General features: G+C 35.9%; 1 long non-coding RNA gene across 2 annotated transcripts in view; it reads left to right on the top strand.

The window, feature by feature from the left end:
- The window catches only part of LOC130682864 (uncharacterized), a 308,951-nt gene that overhangs the window by 81,505 nt on the left and 205,339 nt on the right, over nucleotides 1-22,107 (top strand). For both annotated transcript variants that reach the window (XR_008996260.1, XR_008996259.1), the window contains exon 2: nucleotides 17,175-17,239. This is a non-coding gene — a long non-coding RNA (uncharacterized LOC130682864). The remainder of the gene's footprint in view (nucleotides 1-17,174; nucleotides 17,240-22,107) is intronic.

The raw sequence follows: 22,107 nt of genomic DNA, 5'->3' as shown, positions 1-22,107 counted from the left end.
TTTATAAAGCTGTGCTCTGAAAAGGAGTTAGAACTGATAAAACACATATATTATTTAATGCTTCCTCTATTTTGAATAAGACATGTTTAAAAGGAGATATACAATATCTGCTCATTTTATTGGTTTTATGATAAATCTTCATTTAAAAAGAATTAAATATTGTATCTATCTAAGATGTATGATAAAATCAGAAACAACATATCCCTGAATTATGCAAACATGGAAATGTGAAATTGGTGATTATTTCTTTACAAATAAATACAGAATTGTAATACTATGTACCAGTTCATAGTATATTAGTATCTGTATAAATCTATATTGTTAATGTAGATGGTAGAAAATATTTACTTGCATGCACCAATTATACTACTGCTACTTTAAACAACTAGATAGTAGTAGCTTTAAACCTCCAATGTGGTTAAATTGCTATTTTCTAATACTGTAACTATAGATGTTAGTTTTAAACTAATTTTCATTTAAGTTTTTAAAAACTAAATAGTAAGATTCTCTTGTCCAAATTTTTTTCTTCCCAAGTGAAACTGGAAATAGTCTATCAACATGACAGTATATTCTTAAATTAAATACTAAATATTTATTAAATATTAATATGTTGAATTGAGAGATATCTTAGCTTTTTTCTTTCATTTTTAGGGGATGATATCAGAAAGTGTTGTATAAAAATACACACAAAAGTAACCTAGTCAGTAAAATCTCATACAGATTTGTTGTTCCTATAACTGAAAAAAATGCAGTGTTTGGTGTCTTACACTTTATGGATCTTCAAATATTTTAGATAAATATATGAAAATGATGAGTATTCTTTACTTGTATCCATTCCATCTGTTCTTGTCTAGGCAAATATATATATGCATTTTTTTATTTTTAAAAGATGATATATATATAAGATTATAATCTTATATATAACATTTCAATATTAATTTATAAGCAGTTTATTTATAAATGCAATTTATGCTATGGTTACTTTATATAGCATATCTGTCTGGGAAATTCTTTAATCACCAGGGAGATGATTCATAATGATGTCCAATAACTATTTAGGAAACAGTGAGGATATATTTATCATCTTAGGTTATAAATGATGCCAAGAAATAAAAAAAAATTAATATACTCTCAGGGGAAAATATATGTGATAGGGAAATACATGAACTGATGTATTTAATACAATAAGAATAACCATTTAATCAGTAGGCATATGTGAAGAGCTTCTCTGTACCATGCATAGGACAATAAAATTCTAATCTTTAAGGAGTTGAAGAAGTTGATAGAAAAAAATGTGTAAAATATGTGAATGAGCATTCTGTATAATACCATCATGTACTACTTATTGAAATGTTGAAATGGGTGATACTAATTTAACATGCTGGAAATATTAGTTTTGTGTAGACTTTCAGTAAGTAGCCTGAATATTTATTTTGATAATCAGGTTCATACTGATAGTGAAACCTGAAACAGAATTTAAGGTTTTATTAAGAATAAATATTACGGATTTATACACAAGAAAGAAAAATTCTGGTTTAGAAAGATCATGAGTACAGTGTATATTATATACACACATAGATATGTTACTTATTGATGTGGTCAACACATTTTATAATAAAATAACATTAATTCACTGAAGTATGTTGGGTTACCTCCAGCAGCATGTTCTGAATAAGAATTTGAGTATTAGGTTAATAGAGTGGGAAAACAAACAGAAAAGAGAAGAAAACCTATACAGGGTATAATGTTAATAATGTTATCTCTGTGATCTGTGCACAATTAGAGGATAACATCTCTGGAAACCTCTGGAAGATAATATGGAACACTGATTATTTATATTTAAGAGACATAGAAATGGTCATATTTGTACATCAACTCCCAGTCATCATTCATTGACAGCAGCCACTGAAGGTACTGACTCCTAGGACTTCTGATCTAAGTGAACCTAAAGGTAGAGAGCACCCTGGCAGAGAAGGTGCTTGCTGTTTGACACTATCTCTAGGTACTCGAATAATAGTGAACACTGAGCCTTATAGGAGGAGCACTGAGAGTATCTGCAATAGGAAGCAATCATAGTGTGATTTAGGCCATTTTAAAATTCCATTGAGATTCCCACCCTTTGGGATAGATGTCTTATAATCCCCTCTCTTAGGTGCATTCAGAATTTGTGAATATGATGGGTTTCACTCCATGGTTATGTTATGTCACATGGCAAAAGGATTTCACATAAGTAATTAAGATGACAAATCATTTGATTTAGAGTTAATCAAAAGGGTAATAATCTTAAGCATCCCTTAAAAAGGAAAATATTCAAAGAATGATTGAGATTTTCTCCTGCTCATCTTGAAGAAGATAGAAGCTGCCATGAGTTTTCTAGCTTTAAAGACTGAATTCTGCTTAATGCTTGAACAAGCTCATATGAGACTGCAACCCTGGCAAATACTTAAACTTAAGCCTGTAAGACCCTGAGTTGAGAACTCAGTTATATTGTGCTTGGACTTTTGATTTGCAGAAACTGTCAGAAAATAAACTTCAATTGTCTTAAGCTGATGACCTTGTGGTATTTTTTTAACATCAATAGAACACTAGTACTCTTAGGCATATAACACATGCACACATATAATGCTTACATATTGGTTTGAAAATATCACGGTCCTTGAAATCACAGTTTCTTTCCTCCAGCTCAGACTGATTTAATCATCTCATTCACCAATTGTTAATATCCATTTCATCTGTAAAGCTTCTTTTAGTGAACACATGTGCATATTCTTACCAACTCTGCTGATTTCCCAAGCTCAACTTATAAGTACACACTGTTCCTCCAGGGTGAAAGCCACCCTTCCTCTTTGTTGTAATATTCATGATGCTTTTTTGTTTAGATTGCTCCTATTTTACAAACTACTATCTGTATCACCAAAATTCCAGCCACCATCCTCTCTGCTGTAATATTTAGCACCTTGCACCATTTCTTCTTACTAGCCACTTCAACTATTTTCTTCACTTTCTTTGTCTACATTGACCTAGTAATCTGTATATACATTTACCCTCTTTACTTAATGGCTGAGTGGTTTACTTGCTTCTCTCTTTAAACCATCTAAATCTCCATAAAGTGCTACATGTAATACATATACATACACACTCATATGTACATGCTACACAGTAGACATTGATGAATATTATTAATTAGTCCAAGATATATGAATTAATATATCAATGTGTACACACATAAGGAGTTGATATATAAAAAAAGAACTAATTTATCTGATTATCCAGTTTACCCTGGAAAGAGTGATCAACATTGTTTCTAAGTCCTTTGAAGAAAGTAAAATTAATTTTACTAGTAAAATTAATTATACTATTACCCCCATTCCTAAAAAGATAGTGGGCATTTAGATATATAATTCAATCACTTATTAAATGTATGGGTAATTGGTACGTAGATGAAAGGTTAGCTGCTCAGGGAAGTTAAGTAGGTAGAAGGATAGATAAATTGATAAGCAATTATAGAATATGCAGTTAGATAATTTTTCTAATTATGGATATTAAAAAATCAATACAATGATTACAAAAATACATAAGCTCCTGAGCATCACTTTACCCATCACTGAATAGTAGTTACTTCAGGAATGCCTATTTAACAGTCCCTTAAGGAAAGCTACAAAACATATTTAACCAACCAAAGCTTCAGGATAGATTTGGGTAGGGAGTTCATAATTATACAAATTAGAAAGAGGCCAAAATGATGAAGTTAATGTCTCTCCCAAATGAAGAAAAAGTTAGTCAACTACCATGAAACTAGAAAATAGTTAAGCTGCTAATTAACAATTGTCTTAAAATGCCTTTAATGTTGGAATCTCATTTAACTCTGACTGAATGGCTCTTGCTACATCAAGTCATTTTTGTGGGGACAGGGGAAGAGTACTGATTAAGAAGACATAATTTCTGTCCTTATCAACTGTACAGTTTAAAGGGATAGTGAAATCATGTCCACATGCATTCACTGTAAGACAGAATATGTTCCAAGATTAAAATAAATACAAATCAAATTACACAAAGCACACCACTGTAGACAGTTAATTGTAGCTGAGAAACAATGTAGTTGATATGGCATAAGAATGCTCAAAGACCTTGTCAATTAATTTAATCTCTATGATTTTATGAATGTTAGTTATTTTTTATAAACCTTAGTTTCACCTTGACATGGTTTTAAGAATGCCACCTATCACATGGGGTTTCAGGGAGGATTTAAAAAATAATCTGTGTAAAGCATTTAAATTTTAAGTTCAGTTAATATTGTTAGGATTTGTATGGCTGGATCTTTGACCACTTTATCAAAACCATGGAAAATATTTTGATTAAAGAAGTATTTTAAGGCAAGGAGTCTTGATTATTCGATAGAGAATATAAGAATAAGTTTCTATTTTAAGAAAATGTCACTGGAAGTATATGGAGATAGTAAATATAACAGGAATTTCAGATTCAGAATAAAATTGTTACTTTGTTAATTACTCTGAGCTTGGTTTGTAGAAGAGTGGAATTGTAGAAGTTATTGAGTGCAACCACCAGGAAAGCTGATGAACAGATGCTTGGATAGTGAAGAAAGTTATATACATGTGAAAAGTGTAGGCAGTTTGGAGTGACAGTAAAAGGGTTTTCATGACAGAAATGAATAGCTATTTTAATGATACTGGTGGGGCAGTAAGGTGAGGAGGGTAAGTTAACAGAAGTGAAGAGATATAGATCATTGGATTTGAGACGAATTAAAGAAAAATCTGTGACTAATATGCTGTAAAAGTCAGTGAATTATCTCTACTTGAGGCAGTTTATAGGAAAGAAAGCAAAATTGAACAAACAACAACAGAGAGGTTTCCCACCCCCCACTGAGTACTTAGCTTCTAGAGTGTGGCTGTCACTTGTGAGAAGTTTATCATTGCCACTCATCCCACGCTCCAGATCCTTGGAGTGGGAAGAAGCAGGTCATGAAATACACAGTACCTTGTCTCTTCCCCTAGGAACGAACTATTTTTTAAATTTGCAACAGAGCTTGGGGAAGTTGAAACCTAAGCAAAGATTGTGGTGGTGAAGTAAGTGGAAGAACAAGAAAGATACAGGTTACAATATTGGCTGGCTAGTATGCAAGGAGACTCCCTGAGAGTAGAACAGCTGGGAGGAACCCTATGATAAGGAGAGTATGAAATATTAAGCTTTTAAGTTGAACATACAATTATGTGTGAGTCAGCAATATGATCTAGGTGATTTAAAAGTTAATATAATCTTAAGTTTCATTCAAAGACTATATAGTCCAGAAGGAGTGAACTTCTAAATACAATGGCTGTGGAAATACATTTGTTTTTAAAAGGCAACTTTTTAAGGAAGAGTAAGATTTGAGTAAGCAGAATGTTGAGAGATAAAAGCCATTGACTTAAAATATTTACCACCCTGTTTGTCCCAAGTATAATTCTAGGCAATGTACTATGGAAGGAAATAATTAAAGGAAATAAATGTTGTATATTTTTTTATTGTTCCTAATTATTTTTTTGGCTCTCCCTGCGAATGATTTTATTTCCTATTCCAGTTTACTCCTGGATTGGTCATTTCACTCTGAAAGTGACTTATGTAAATGACAAGTGCTGTCCTTAAGCAAAAACTTTAAAATCCATGTGTGGTTTCACCAATTCTTTTTTTTCCTCTTTTAGCCGCATTGTCCCTAAAGAATCACCTCAAAGAAGACCTGTGCATCAGTGCTGCTGCCATCTTGCAGCCAAGCTAACAGGTACCATGGGAGGAATAAATCTGCGTGATTGCAGACACTGAGATTTGGGAGTTGTTTGTTATGACATCATAAATTAGTGGAATTTCAGAGCCAAGATGATGGCATGAGTAGGACAGTGGGAATCTCCTCCCAAAAACATATATATTTTTGAAAATACAACAAATACAACTAATCCTAAAAGAGAGACCAGAAGACACAGGACAACAGCCAGACTACATCCACACCTGCAAGAACCCACCACCTGTTGAAAGGGGTAAGATACAAGCCGCAGCCGGCAGGACCCGAGTGCCCCTTACCCCAGCTCCTGGTGGGAGGAGAGGAGTCGGAGCGGGGAGGGAGAGGGAGCCCAGGACTGTTAACATCCAGCCCTAGCCATCTGCACCAGAGTGCAGACACAGTGCATGCATGGGGTGCTGGAAACTAGGGAAGCAGGACAGTAGGACCTATGAGCGGGTCCCAAAGCCACCACCCCTGTGACAAAGAAAAGCGAGTGCTTTTTGAAAGTCTTAAAGGGACAGGGCCCCCACTGCTGGATGGAAGCATCCCAAGTCACAGTCCATCAGCTGGAAATTCCAGGGAACTCCGGGTGCACTAAACCCCTGGGCAACAGCTCTGAGACCCCTCACAGAGGAAAACAGCCAAACAACCCCCTGTGATTTACCCCTCCGGGGCACCAGCATAGCAGAGGAGCAGCCTGAGGCTGGCCACGCCCTCAGTAAGGGAGCTTCCTCCATACCGGCCGGGCAAGATACAAAGACCCAGTATACACACAATTGCCCAACACAAGCCACTAGGGGTCACAGTTGTCCCAGTAAAGAAAGGCCAGGAGCCAAGTGGAAAGAGGCTTGACTCTCCTAGCTGATAGACTCATCAATAGCACTCCACTGTACCTATCAACATTAAAAGGCCATCTTTGGTCCAGATAAGACTAACTCAGACAGCTTCGATATCTTCTACATCTTACCCTGAGAAGGAACCTGGGGAGATAGATTTAACCAGTCTTCCTGAAAAAGAATTCAAAACAAAAGTCATAACCATGCTGATGGACTTGCAGAGAAATATGCAAAAACTAAGGAGGGAGAATGCAAAAACTAAGGAGGGAGAATACAGAAATAAAACAACTTCTGGAAGGACTTCAAAACAGAATGGATGAGATGCAAGAGACCATTAATGGACTAGAAAACAGAGAACAGGAACGCAGAGAAGCTGATGCAGAGAGAGATAAAAGGATCTCCAGGAATGATAGAATTTTAAGAGAACTGTGTGACCAATTGAAACAAAACAATATCCGCATTATAGGGGTACCAGAAGAAGAAGAAGAGAGAAAAAGGGATAGAAAGTGTCTTTGAAGAAATAATTGCTGAAAACTTCCCCAAACTAGGGGAGGAAATGGCCTCTCAGACCACAGAGGTACACAGAACTCCCATGACAAGGGATCCAAGGAGGGCAACAACAAGACACATAATAATTAAAATGGCAAAGATCAAAGACAAGGACAAAGTATTAAAGGTAGCCAGAGAGAAAAAAAGGTCACCTACAAAGGAAAACCCATCAGGCTATCATCAGACTTCTCAACAGAAACCCTACAGGCCAGAAGAGAATGGCATGATATACTTAATGCAATGAAATAGAAGGGCCTTGAACCAAGGATACTGTATCCAGCACAATTATCATTTAAATATGAAGGAGGGATTAAACAATTCCAAGACAAGCAAAAATTGAGGGAATTTGCCTCCCACAAACCACCTCTACAGGGCATCTTACAGGGACTGCTCTAGATGGGAGCACTCCTAAAAAGAGCACAGAACAAAACACCCAACATAGGAAGAAGGGAGGAGAAGGAATAAGAAGGGAGAGAGATAAAGAATCATCAGACCGTCTTTATAATAGCTTTGTAAGCAAGTTAAGTTAGACAGTAAGATAGTAAAGAAGCTAACCCTGAACCTTTGGGAACCACAAACTTAAAGCCTGCAATGGCAATAAGTACACACCTTTCAATAATCACCCTAAATGTAAATGGACTGAATGCACTAATCAAAAGACACAGAGTAATAGAATGGATAAAAAAGCAAGACCCATCCATATGCTGCTTACAAGAGACTCACCTCAAACCTAAAGACATGCACAGACTTAAAGTCAAGGGATGGAAAAAGATATTTCATGCAAACAACAGAGAGAAAAAAGCAGGTGTTGCAATACTAGTATCAGCCAAAATAGACTTCAAAATAAAGAAAGTAACAAAAGAAAAAGAAGGACATTACATAATTATAAAGGGCTCAGTCCAACAAGAGGATATAACCACTATAAATATATATGCACCCAATACAGGAACACCAACATATGTGAAACAAATACTAACAGAATTAAACGAGGAAATAGAATGCAATGCATTCATTCTGGGAGACTTCAACACACCACTCACTCCAAAGGACAGATCCAGCAGACAGAATATAAGTAAGGACACAGAGGCACTGAATAACATACTAGACCAGATGTACCTAGTAGACATCTACAGAACTCCACATCCAAAAGCAACAGGACACACATTCTTCTCAAGTGTGTATGGAACATTCTCCAGAATAGACCACATACTAGGCCACAGAAAGAGCCTCAGTAAATTTCAAAAGATTGAAATCCTACCAACCAACTTTTCAGACCACAAAGGCATAAAACTAGAAATAAATTGTACAAAGAAAGCAAAAGGGCTCACAAACACATGGAGGCTTAACAACACGCTCCTAAATAATCAATGGATCAATGACCAAATTAAAATGGATATCCAGCAATATATGGAAACAAACGACAACAACAACACAAAGCCCCAACTACTGTGGGATACAGCAAAAGCAGTCTTAAGAGGAAAGTATATAGCAATCCAGGCATGTTTAAAGAAGGAAGAACAATCCCAAATGAATTGTCTAATGTCACAATTATCGAAATTAGAAAACGAAGAAAAAATGAGGCCTAAGGTCAGCAGAAGGAGGGACATAATAAAGATCAGAGAAGAAATAAATAAAATTGAGAAGAATAAAACAATAGCAAAAATCAATGAAACCAAAAGCTGGTTCTTTGAGAAAATAAACAGTATAGATAAGCATCTAGCCAGACTTATTAAGAGGAAAAGAGAGTCAACACAAATCAAGAGAATCAGAAACTAGAAAGGAAAAATCACGATGGACCCCACAGAAGTACAAAGAATTATTAGAGAGCACTATAAAAACTTATATACTAACAAGCTGGGAAACCTAGGAGAAATGGACAACTTCCTAGAAAAATACAACCTTCCAAGACTGACCCAGAAAGAAACAGAAAATCTAAACAGACCAATTACCAGCAATGAAATAGAAGTGGTAATCAGAAAACTACTAAAGAACAAAACCCCGGGCCAGATGGATTTACCTCAGAATTTTATCAGATATACAGAGAAGACATAATACCCATTCTCCTGAAAGTTTTCCAAAAAGTAGGAGAGGAAAGAAAACTCCCAAACTCATTCTATAAAGCCAACATCACCCTAATACCAAAACCAGGCAAAGACCCCACCAAAAAAGAAAATTAGAGACCAATATACCTGATGAATGTAGATGCAAAAATACTCAACAAAATATTAGCAAACAGAACTCAAAAATACATCGAAAGGATCATACACTATGACCAAGTGGGATTCATCCCAGGGATGCAAGGATGGTACAACATTCGAATATCCATCAACATCATCCACCACATCAACAAAAAGAAAGACAAAAACCACATGATCATCTCCATAGATGCTGAAAAAGCATTTGACAAAGTTCAACATCCATTCATGATAAAAACTCTCAACAAAATGGGTATAGAGGGAAAGTACCTCAACATAATAAAGGCCATATATCATAAACCCACAGCCAACATCATGATGAACAGCGAGAAGCTGAAAGCTTTTCCTCTGCGATTGGGAACAAAACAGGGATGCCCACTATCCCCACTGTTATTCAACCTAGTACTGGAGATCCTAGCCATGACAGTCAGACAAAAGAAAGAAATACAAGGAATCCAGATTGGTAAAGAAGAAGTTATACTGTCACTATTTGCTGATGACATGATATTGTACATAAAAAACCCTAAAGACTCCACTCCGAAAGTACTAGAGCTAATATCGGAATTCAGCAAAGTTGCAGGATACAAATTAACACACAGAAATCTGTGGCTTTCCTAGACACTAACAATAAACTAATAGAAAGAGAAATAAGGAAGGCAATTCCATTCACAATAGCATCAAAAAGAATAAAATACCTAGGAATAAACCTAACTAAAGAAGTGAAAGACCTATACCCTGAAAACTATAAGACACTCTTAAGAGAAGTTGAGGACACTAACAAATGGAAACTCAGCCCATGCTCCAGGCTAGGAAGAATTAATATAATCAAAATGGCCATCCTACCCATAGCAATATACAGATTCGATGCAATCCCTATCAAACTACCAGCAAAACTGGAACAAATAGTTCAAAAATTCATATGGAAACACCAAAGACCCTGAATAGCTAAAGCAATCCTGAGAAGGAATACTAAAGTGGGGGGATCTCACTCCCCAACTTCAATCTCTACTACAAAGCCACAGTAATCAAGACAATTTGGTACTGGCACAAGAACAGAGCCACAGACCAATGAAACAGAATGGAGACTCCAAACATTAACCCAAACATATATGGTCAACTAATATTCGATAAAGGGGCCATGGACATACAATGGGGAAATGACAGTCTCTTCAACAGATGGTGCTGGCAAAACTGGACAGCTACATGTAAGAGAATGAAACTGGACCATTGTCTAACCCCATACACAAAAGTAAATTCAAAATGGATCAAAGACTTGAGTGTAAGTCATGAAACCATAAAACTCTTAGAAAAAAACATAGGCAAAAATCTCTTATGACTTAAACATGAGTGACCTCTTCTTGAACATATGTCCCCAGGCAAGGGAAACACAAGCAAAAATGAACAAATGGAACTATATCAAGCTGAAAAGCTTCTGTACAGCAAAGGACACCATCAGTAGAACAAAAAGGTATCCTACAGTATGGGAGAATATATTCGTAAATGACAGCTCCGATAAAGGGTTGACATCCAAATTATATAAAGAGCTCATGCTCCTCAACAAACAAAAAGCAAATTACCCAATTAAAAAATGGGCAGAGGAGCTGAATAGACAGTTCTCTAAAGAAGAAATTCAGATGGCCAACAGACACATGAAAAGATGCTCCACATCGCTTGTCATCAGAGAAATGCAAATTAAAACCACAATGAGATATCATCTCACACCAGTAAGGATGGCTACCATCCAAAAGACAAACAACAACAAATGTTTGCAAGGTTGTGGAGAAAGGGGAACCCTCCTACACTGCTGGTGGGAATGTAAATTAGTTCAACCATTGTGGGAAGCAGTATGGACGTTCCTCAAAATGCTCAAAATAGAAATAACATTTGACCCAGGAATTCCACTTCTAGGAATTTACCCAAAGAAAACAACTTCTCAGATTCAAAAAGACATGCACACCTGTGTTTATTGCAGCACTATTTATAATAGCCAAGATATGGAAGCAACCTAAGTGTCCATCAGTAGATGAATGGATAAAGAAGATGTGGTACATATACACAATGGAATATTACTCAGCCATAAGAAAAAAACAAATCCTACCATTCGCAACAGCATGGATGGAGCTAGAGGGTATTATACTCAGTGAAATAAGCCAGGCGGAGAAAGACAAGTACCAAATGATTTCACTCATCTGTGGAGTATAAGAACAAAAGAAAACTGAAGGAACAAAACAGCAGCAGAAGCACAGAACCCAAGAATTGACTAATAGTTACCAAAGGGAAAGGGACTGGGGAGGACGGGTGGGAAGGGAGGGATAAGGGTGGGAAAAAAGAAAGGGGGCATTACGATTAGCATGTATAGTGTGGGGTCAGCACAGGGAGTTCTGTGCAACACAGAGAAGACAAGTAGTAATTTTACAGCATCTTACTATGTTCATGGACAGTGACTGTGAACGGGGATGTGGGGGGGACTTGGTGAAGGGGGAGCCTAGTAAACATAATGTCCTTCATGTATTTGTGGATTAATGATACCAAAATTAAGTTAAAAAAATAAAAGATGGAGAACTTTAAAAAATAAAACAATTAGTGGAATTTGACTAATGTTTCAAGGTTGCTTAGCTAGAATAAGACATTTAGGGATATTGTCCCCAGTATTCTGAATGGATCTCATAGAGAAAAACTATTAGACTTTATTTGTGAGGTTCCAGCAAATGCCCTAGGCAACAGCAGTTATAGGATTGGCTACAATGGCAAAAGCCTGAAAGTCTTGGTAGCTTAACCCAATCAATATTGTTTATTGGTCATAGTACTTGCCAGCGCATGTCTGTGAGGGCTGTGCTCCACGTGGTTGTTCAAACACTCCTGTTGATGGGTGCTCCTTCACCATGCTATAGATGCACCATGTGAAACATATGATCTTTTGGTCATTAAACAAAGGAGTAGACAGTTGAAAAGGCATGCACTGGCCCTTCTATGCCCAAAAGTGACACACTTCACTTCTGCCCAGAGTACATTACCCAGAGTAGTCACATGGCCACATCAACTGTGACAATGCTAAGAAATGTTAGCCAGGGAGGGCTGAATCTGGTAAGCACTAAGTCTCTCTCATAGGAGTGGATGGTGTTAGAAGACATCATTGAGTTACATATATTAATGAACTTCATCATGATTATAGAAGACAGTGAAATAGAATGGATTATCTTGTTGACACAAATCTCCTGAGGGAATGCTCAAAAGTGTGCCATTAATAAATATGTGACAGAAGAAATTTATAGTTCCAAATCTCTTCTAGTACTTAAGTTATATAACCCTAAATTTGAAGATTTCATAGGTTCAAATGAGATTATCATAATACAAACATTCTGAATTAACGTTAAGTGAATATTGAAATAAGTTATAAGAAAGCTTCATAGTATACTGTGTAATGATAATTATACTTTATCTCATTTTTTATAATTATTGGACTCTGTTACTCTCTAAATTATTCTGTTATTTATAAATACTATTCTAGTTTCACGTTGTCATGTACATTCCAGATCTATAAACAAAATCTTCCTAATTTCTTTTATATCTGGAGAAGATAACTTTAGAGCCAAAAATCTTCTATATATTTTTGTAAGGGGTGAATCTTTGTTTTCTTACTGGCTTTTAAATGCTATTGTGGAGGGATTGACTCTATTTGATATCATGGTTAAGATTTGCTATCTGATTAAAAACACTGAAATAACTCGCCAATTTTGACACTGGCCAATCTCCAACTAATCAGTTTGCCTAGTTTGAATTAAAGGCAAAATATTTTGAAGCAGAACATTTATTCTTCTTTATAGAGGCTAAAATACTTGAATTAAGCAAATATATCAAAGAAAAACTTAGTGAAGTTGATATACTCTGTCATGAAAGGAAGGATCATTCTGGAGCATTTTGGACAACAGAATATATAATTATCCTTGGATCAGAGTAAGATACTATTTATATGCAAGGTCAATAGGATTCATTTAAAAGTATTTATTCTCTCTTCAGGGTACATGAATATCAATGTAATGAAAAACATTTTTACATTTAAATTAAAAGCTTTACTTATTTTAAATTAATCTTATCATTTTAATTAATATAAATTATAATAACAATGGGATAAAATTAATATAACAATGTTTACTTTAAAAAATAATTTATGTAAACTTTGCTTACTGATAATGTTTTCCATGATATTAAATATTCTACACCATCTAAAAATTTAAGTCATTATAAAATACTATGAAAACTTTCTAATATTTGGCAAGGGTTATTTTACAAATCCCTGAATCATAGGCTGGATTTACAGAGCCAAATTGAATTGGAAAGTGAAGTTATTACATGTTAAAGTTTAAATTATCTGCAATTAAGTTGGCTAAAATTCCATTTTATTCAGTGGCCCACATAGTACCCTTATTAGAGAGGATTCTAATCTCTACAATTTTAGCCACTGTGATATTAGGAAACACCTGTAAAATTAAACTACCTCTCCATTTTCCAATGCTTACAGATTTGAAATAATGGCATCAATGAGAAATATTTTTCCCATTATGAATCACATGGCTTCTCAAAACAGACATGGATTAATTAGTATTTAAAGAGAGAACTATATTGTATAAAGGAATAGTCATATTGTCTGTATCATAATAGTTATAAATCACTACATAGTTGGGTAGTAGTCTGAGAATCAGGATTTGACAGTAATTTATGAGCTTTCACTGGACTTTTTATGGTCAGTAGCACAGCAAAAGATTAATCAATCTAACTTTAGCTAATAGTTAACATTTTATTCTTCAAATGTGACAGAAAAGCTTTGTTTTAGAATGGTCTTTATTTCAAACATTATAACTTCGTGAAAACCTCTACAGCCACATGGTTAAAGCATAACTGTGTAAATGATTGCTTATTTATTTTTTTCCTTCATTTATTTATTTAAGCATCCAAACTGGTCTTTTCATGTGCTAAATCTGAGCGATGGAAAGTCAGACAGCATGAGTAGGAAGAATGAAAAGGCTTTAAAGGAAATGAATCAATAATGCTAAAACTATGGCAATTAATTTTGAAGAATTAACTTTTATAGCAACTAAAATTTCAAATGCCCAAACTAATTAGTTTATTTCATACTTCTAAATTATGATGGGAGTTGGTGAGAGGCTTATTGAGACTTGAGAAAATGGAAGGAAGGAATGAAGGAATGAAGGGAGGCAGGGAGGGAGGCAAGGATGAAGGAAGGAAGGAAGGAAGTAGGGAGGGAGGGAGGGAAGGGGGAAGGAGGAGAAGGTGGAGAAGGGGGAAGGGGTGAAGGGGGGAGGGAGGGAGGGAGGAAAACATTTTCTTACCATGTTGAGAATACTACTAGTTTGTTTTGTTTTTGTTTTGGCAATACAGACAATGTATTTAGATATTTACTTCAGATATTTTTAAATAAATTCTAGTGTATTTCCAGGAAATACAATTATACTAATCTAATTTTTTTATACTTTTCAAGTAAGAGCAAAAATTCCATAGCTAAGAAGCAGTGAAAATTTCTTCAAAAATATGTGTAATACTGTTAAATTTTTGCAAAATATAGTCTGTATATGCATGTAATGTTTGGAAACATAAATGACAGGAGTGAAAGAATACATATCCTTCTATGCAGTCATGAAAGCGTTACGGTTGAGTTCACTGTCCTTGGTCCTTGTCCTCACCTCAGCAAAGAATTGAAAGACAGAGATAGATAGCAAGCAGAGGGAAAGTTTTATTTGAATCCACTGCAAGGGAGAAGCGGGCCTGATTCAAGGTAGACAAAGGCCTTGATCTGTTAGGCAGGAAGGAGGCTTAAATTTTGCATTCTGGTTAGGAGGCACCTCTGACTGACAAGGTGGGGTTATTTCATTTACAGGTCTTTCTTTGTAGTCATCCTTCTCGGTGCGCATGTCCTTTTCGCATGTTGAGGTGTATTGATTTACTTCTGCTCTATTGTGATCTGGTTGGGGAGGAAGTTATTTCCCTGCAAAGCCTTTGTTATCTCCACATTGGAACCACCTCCCTGGACAGAGTTTGGGCAGTTTTTTTCTTTGAGCCTTATCTTCCCCTTTGCTGGCTGCTCATGTCCTTATACCTAACATTCCTAACAAAATTGGGCAAGATTCACAGTATAAGGGAAGGAAAAGAGCGAGAGAATTAGACTATAAGATCAAAGTAAAATTACACTGGATAAAGATAAACAGGCAAGGGAGAATTCATTCAAGGCTGTCGCAGTAGGGAAGAGGGATTAGAAGGAAGTCTGCACACAACTCTGCTGAAAGAACAATGGACAGGAGGGTATTTAAACTATGGGATGAGAGAGAGAGAGAGATCACTGACTGTGTTTTTTGAAATTGGCTATTTCTCCTATTGCTTTGACAGGAAGTCCTTTTACAAGGTAGAGCAAGGTTCTAAATGGAATAGACTTCTCCCCTTCTAAAGAGACTGAGAAATAGGGAAGCTACCTTCCTTGGCAATTACCTTTCAAAGACATGGCTCCCAGGTCCCTGAAAGACACTCTTGAGCTATAAAACTGGCTAAAGACTTTTAAAAATATTTTTATTTCAAAGATGCAGATAAAATATTTACAAGCTTTCTAATGTAAATGTAAACAAAAGGAGAATTAGGGGTCTTAGAAAGAAGGCTATATAAAATTCAGTTAATCTGAGGAAAACTTTAAGGCACTCATGGTCATAGGGCAGATTAAAATCTGAGTAGTATTAATAATTAAATGTCTTTTAGCTGTGAAGGAACAGTGATCATTTTGATACCAATATTGATTATCTGCATAATTTCTTTCATATACTGTTAAGCCTACCACTCATTTGTGTATTTTGTTACCAGTCTATACATCAACATTTAAACTGCCAACAATTTAGCCACTTTGAAAAAAGATTTATCCAATGTCATTCATTATTTTTCCCAAACTGACTTTGCGAATTTAATCATTGTTTTATGTTCTTCTATTTACTTATTTTTTTACAATATTTAAAAATATCATTGATGCATAACTATAAATCTGTTTTATGTGATCTGGGAAAAAGTGTACAGGAAATGAAATTTAGGTCCAAAAAGGAAACAGTAGGAAATTAAGTACTTAAAAAACAGAATTCTAAAATTCTTCATTGTTCTGTTTCCACTGAATCACATCATTTTACTGGAACTTAAATGGTGTCTAGTCAACTATGTATCTAACTGTGGGTAAAACTATAATATTCCAGAATATCTCACCTGGCTTTAGTGCATCTCCATATGAACAGCCATTCCTAAGGGGTGGAGAGAAGTAGTTCATCTCCATATCACCTCCATATCATCTCCATATCTGAACCTGAGAGATTGTGGTGAGGTCTTGCTTGCTTCTGCCAGAGCAGGAGAGATAAATGGCCCTGGACCACAGTTTATAAACAATAAACGGGTTTTTTTTCTTTTGAGATGGCATCTCTCATATTTATTGATCATATGGTTGTCAACAACAATAAGATTCTGTGTAGGGGACTCAATGCACAATCATTAATCAACCCCAAGCCTAATTCTCAATAGTCTCCAATCTTCTGAAGCACAACGAACAAGGTTTTACATGGTGAACAAGTTCTTACATAGTGAATAAGTTCTTACATGGTGAACAGTGCAAAGGCAGTCATCACAGAAACTTTCGGTTTTGATCACGCATCATGAATTATAAACAATCAGGTCAATTATGATTATTCGTTTGATTTTTATACTTGATTTATATGTGAATCCCACATTTCTCCATTACTATTATTATTATTATTATTTTTTTTTTTTAATAAAATGCTGAAGTGGTAGGTAGATGCAAGATAAAGGTAGAAAACATAGTTTAGTGCTGTAAGAGGGCAAATGTAGATGATCAGGTGTGTGCCTCTAGACTAAGTATTAATCCAAGCTAGACAAGGGCAACAAAACATCCATGGATGCAGAAGATTTCTCTCAAAACGGGGGGGTGAGGTTCTAAGCCTAACCTCTGTTGATCCCCAATTTCTCACCTGATGGCCCCCCCCTGCAACTGTGCCTGTCTTAGGTTGTTCCTCCCTTGAGGAATCTTACCTGTCTCTGGCTAACCAGTTATCTTCCGGGGCCATACAGGGAAATGTAAAGTTGGTAAGTGAGAGAGAAGCAATATACTTTGAAAAGTCAGTTTTTTACTTTTCTGCAGATTTATGCCCTGTGGCTTCTATGCCCAGCATTTGTCTTGAGGTATCTTTACCACTTGGAAGAATTATGATACTCGGTAAATTCGATATGAGGCACGAATTCTACTTAAGGGTTGTAGTTATGAAGGAAGAAGAGAAGCTATAGAAGTAGCAGACAGAAGAAAACATGGGAAGATTGATTATTTCTTTGGCATATCTTCTTGTAGTGTAACATAAGCGTGTGTAGGTTTTAAATTACTAATTAAACTGTGTGCACACATTAACATAATAGGAATACAGCTACATAATGAAAGCAGACCTACAATTACCAGCCATCTCCAGTGAAAGCAAGAAAACCAGTTAGGCACCCTAGGCATTTGTGAAAACTTATCAGTGATATGATGGATATTGTCTAACTGAATTTGAATAGTTTGAAAAAAATCAGACAAATTAAAACAACACATTCCTGGGAACTGTTCACATCCCATATGTTCTTTTAACAGTAGATAGTCTGTAGTCTCAAGATTTTGGAGTGCTGCAACTTGCACTTCTCCTAATTCTTGGTTGAGTTCCGACAGTATAGATCCAGTCAGATTTGTTGTTTTACTGTATGAACAGGCCAGCTTAGATATCTCCTTCTTCATTCCAATGGCAAGTCCAGGAACCGGTGGGATGAACTGCAACAGCGCCAGGATCTTTGTTGAAGTTTTTTGATGATCATCTTCTGGAATGACTCTTCCAGAGAATGTTGATGTTGGAAGTTCTTCTTCATATTGTATCTTAATTCGTTTTCTGGGTAGCCAAATTAGGCTTTGATCCTCTGTATAAACACAAACAAACCCTTTGCCAACCCTTTGATAAGCCCTTTATACAATTGTGAAGAACTTATTGGAGATCAACACACAGGAACTGCTTTTTTTTTTTTTAAGAGAAAGGAATATTATTAGAAAAATGTACTTCATAGCTGATCATCTGACACCTTAGAAATGATCAAAATTAAGGATATTTAAAGCATGCATTAATCAGTGACTGGCAGTTAGTATTATCCTAACAGGGAGAAATCCACCTATTCTTTCTTTTTAAAAATTTTTTTTGATATAATTAATCTACAATTACATGAAGAATATTATGTTTACTAGGTTCTCCCCTATATCAGGTCCCCCCCCACAAACCCCCTTACAGTCACTGACCATCAGCATAGCAAAATGTTGTATAATCACTACTTGTCTTCTCTGTGTTGTACAGCCCTCCCCTTTCTCCTACCCACCCCATTATGTATGCTAATCAAAAACCCCCTTTATTCTTCCCCTCCTTATCCCTCCCTACCCACCCATCCTCCCCAGTCCCTTTCCATTTGGTACCTCTTAGTCCATTCTTGGGTTCTGTGATTCTGCTGCTGTTTTGTTCCTTCAGTTTTTCCTTTGTTCTTATACTCCACAGATGAGTGAAATCGTTTGGTATTTCTCTTTCTCCACTTGGCTTATTTCACTGAGAATGATACACTCTAGCTCCATCCATGTTGTTGCAAATAGTAGGATTTGTTTTCTTCTTATAGCTGAATAATATTCCATTGTGTATATGTACCACATCTTCTGTATCCATTCATCTACTGATGGACAATTAGGTTGCTTCCAATTCTTGGCTATTGTAAATAGTGCTGCGATAAACAGAGGGGTGCATCTGTCTTTTTCAAACTGTACTGCTGCATTCTTAGGGTAAATTCCTAGAAGTGGAATTCCTGGGTCAAATGGTAAGTCTATTTTGAGCATTTTGAGAAACGTCCATACTGCTTTCCACAATGGTTGAACTAATTTACATTCCCATCAGCAGTGTAGGAGGTTTCCCCTTTCTCCAGAACCTTGCCAACATTTGTTGTTGTTTGTCTTTTGGATGGTAGCCATCCTTACTGGTGTGAGGTGATACCTCATTGTGGTTTTAATTTGCATTTCGCTGATAATTAGCGATGTGGAACATCTTTTCATCTGTCTATTGGCCATCTGTATTTCTTTTTTGGACAACTGTCTGTTCAGTTACTCTGCCCATTTTTTAATTAGATTATTTGTCTTTTGTTTGTTGAGGAGGGTGAGCTCTTTATATATATTAGACATCAAGCCTTTATCGGATCTGTCATTTACAAATATATTCTCCCATTCTGTAGGGTTCCATTTTGTTCTAATGATGGTGTCTTTTGCTTTACAGAAGTTTTCAGCTTAATATAGTCCCACTTGTTGATTTTTGCTGTTGTTTTCCTTTCCCGGGGAGATATGTTCAAGAAGAGGTCACTCATGTTTATGTCTAAGAGGTTTTTGCCTACATTTTTTTCTAAGAGATTTATGGTTTCATGACTTACATTCAGGTCTTTGATCCATTTTGAATTTACTTTTGTTTGAGGGGTTAGACAATGATCCAGTTTCATTCTCCTACATGTAGCTGTCCAGTTTTGCCAGCACCATCTGTTGAAGAGACTGTCATTTCCCCATTGTATGTCCATAGCTCCTTTATCAAATATTAATTGACCACATATGTTTGGGTTAATGTCTGGAGTCTCTAATCTGTTCCATTGGTCTGTGGCTCTGTTCTTGTGCCAGTACCAAATTATCTTGATTACTATGGCTTTGTAGTAGAGCTTGAAGTTGGGGAGTGAGATCCCCCCTACTTTATTCTTCTTTCTCAGGATTGCTTTGTCTATTGGGGGTCTTTGGTGTTTCCACATGAATTTTTGAACTATTTGTTCCAGTTCGTTGAAGAATGTTGCTGGTAATTTGATAGGGATTGCATCAAATCTGCATATTGCTTTGGGCAGGATGGCCATTTTGATGATATTAATTCTTCCTAGCCATGAGCATGGGATGAGTTTCCATTTGTTAGTGTCCCCTTTAATTTCTCTTAAGAGTGACTTGTAGTTTTCAGGGTATAGGTCTTTCACTTCTTTGGTTAGATTTATTCTTAGGTATTTTATTCTTTTTGATGCAATTGTGAATGGAGTTGTTTTCCTGATATCTCTTTCTATTGGTTCATTGTTAGTGTATTGGAAAGCCACAGATTTCTGTGTGTTAATTTTGTATCCTGCAACTTTGCTGTATTCTGATATCAGTTCTAGTAGTTTTGGGGTGGAGTCTTTAGGGTTTTTTACATACAATATCATGTCATCTGTAAATAGTGAGGGTTTCACTTCTTCCTAACCAATCTAGATTCCTTGTATTTCTTTGTTTTGTCTGATTGCCATGGCTTGGACCTCCAGTACTATGTTAAATAGCAGTGGGGAGAGTGGGCATCCCTGTGTTTTTCCCGATATCAGTGGAAAAGCTTTCAGCTTCTCACTGTTCAATATAATGTTGGCTGTGGGTTTATCATATATGTCCTTTATTATATTGAGGTACTTGCCCTCTATACCCATATTGCTGAGAATTTTTATCATGAATGGATGTTGAATTTTGTCAAATGCTTTTTCAGCATCTATGGATATGATCACGTTGGTGTTGTCTTTCTTTTTGTTGATGTGGTGGATGATGTTGATGGATTTTCGAATGTTGTACCATCCTGCATCCCTTGGGTGAATCCCACTTGGTCATGGTGTATGATTCTTTTGATATATTTTTGAATTCAGTTTGCTAATATTTTGTTGAGTATTTTTGCATCTACGTTCATCAGGTTTATTGGTCTGTAGTTTTCTTTTTTGGTGGGGTGTTTGCCTGGTTTTGGTATTAGGGTGATGTTGGCTTCATAGAATGAGTTTGGGAGTATTCCCTCCTCTTCTACTTTTTGGAAAACTTTAAGGAGAAAGGGTATTATGTCTTCTCTGTGTGTCTGATAAAATTCTGAGGTAAATCTGTCTGGTCCGTGGATTTTGTTCTTTGGTAGTTGTTTGATTACTGTTTTAATTTCTTTGCTCATAATTGGTTTGTTTAAGTTTTGTGTTTCTTCCTTGGTCAGTCTTGGAAGGTTGTATTTTTCTAGGAAGTTGTCCATTTCTTCTAGGTTTTCCAGCTTGTTGGCATATAGGTTTTCATAGTAGTCTTTAATAATTCTTTGTATTTCTGTGGAGTCTGTCGTGATTTTTCCTTTCTCATTTCTGTTTCTGTTGATTTGTGTTGATTCTCTTTTTCTCTTAATAAATTTGGCTAGAGGCTTATTTATTTTGTTTATTTTCTCAAAGAACCAGCTCTTGGTTTCATTGATTTTTGCTGTTGTTTTATTCTTCTCAATTTTGTTTATTTCTTCTCTGATCTTTATTATGTCCCCCCTTCTGCTGACTTTAGGCCTCATTTGTTCTTCTTTTTCCAGTTTCGATAATTGTGATGTTAGACTATTCATTTGGGATTGTTCTTCCTTCTTTAAATATGCCTGGATTGCTGTATACTTTCCTCTTAGGACTGCTTTCACTGCGTCCCACAGAAGTTGGCGCTTTGTATTTTTGTTGTCATTTGTTTCCATATATTCCTTGATGTCAATTTTAATTTGTTCGTTGATCCATTGATTATTTAGGAGCATGTTGTTAAGCTTCCATGTGTTTGTGAGCCTTTTTGTTTTGTTTGTAGAATTTATTTCTAGTTTTATACCTTTGTGGTCTGAAAAGTTGATTGGTAGAA

This window comes from Manis pentadactyla, chromosome 3, assembly GCF_030020395.1.
Source record: "Manis pentadactyla isolate mManPen7 chromosome 3, mManPen7.hap1, whole genome shotgun sequence".
NCBI lineage: Eukaryota > Metazoa > Chordata > Mammalia > Pholidota > Manidae > Manis > Manis pentadactyla.
The sequence above is the reverse complement of the archived record's forward strand: the minus strand, read 5'-3'. Positions and strand labels throughout refer to the sequence as shown.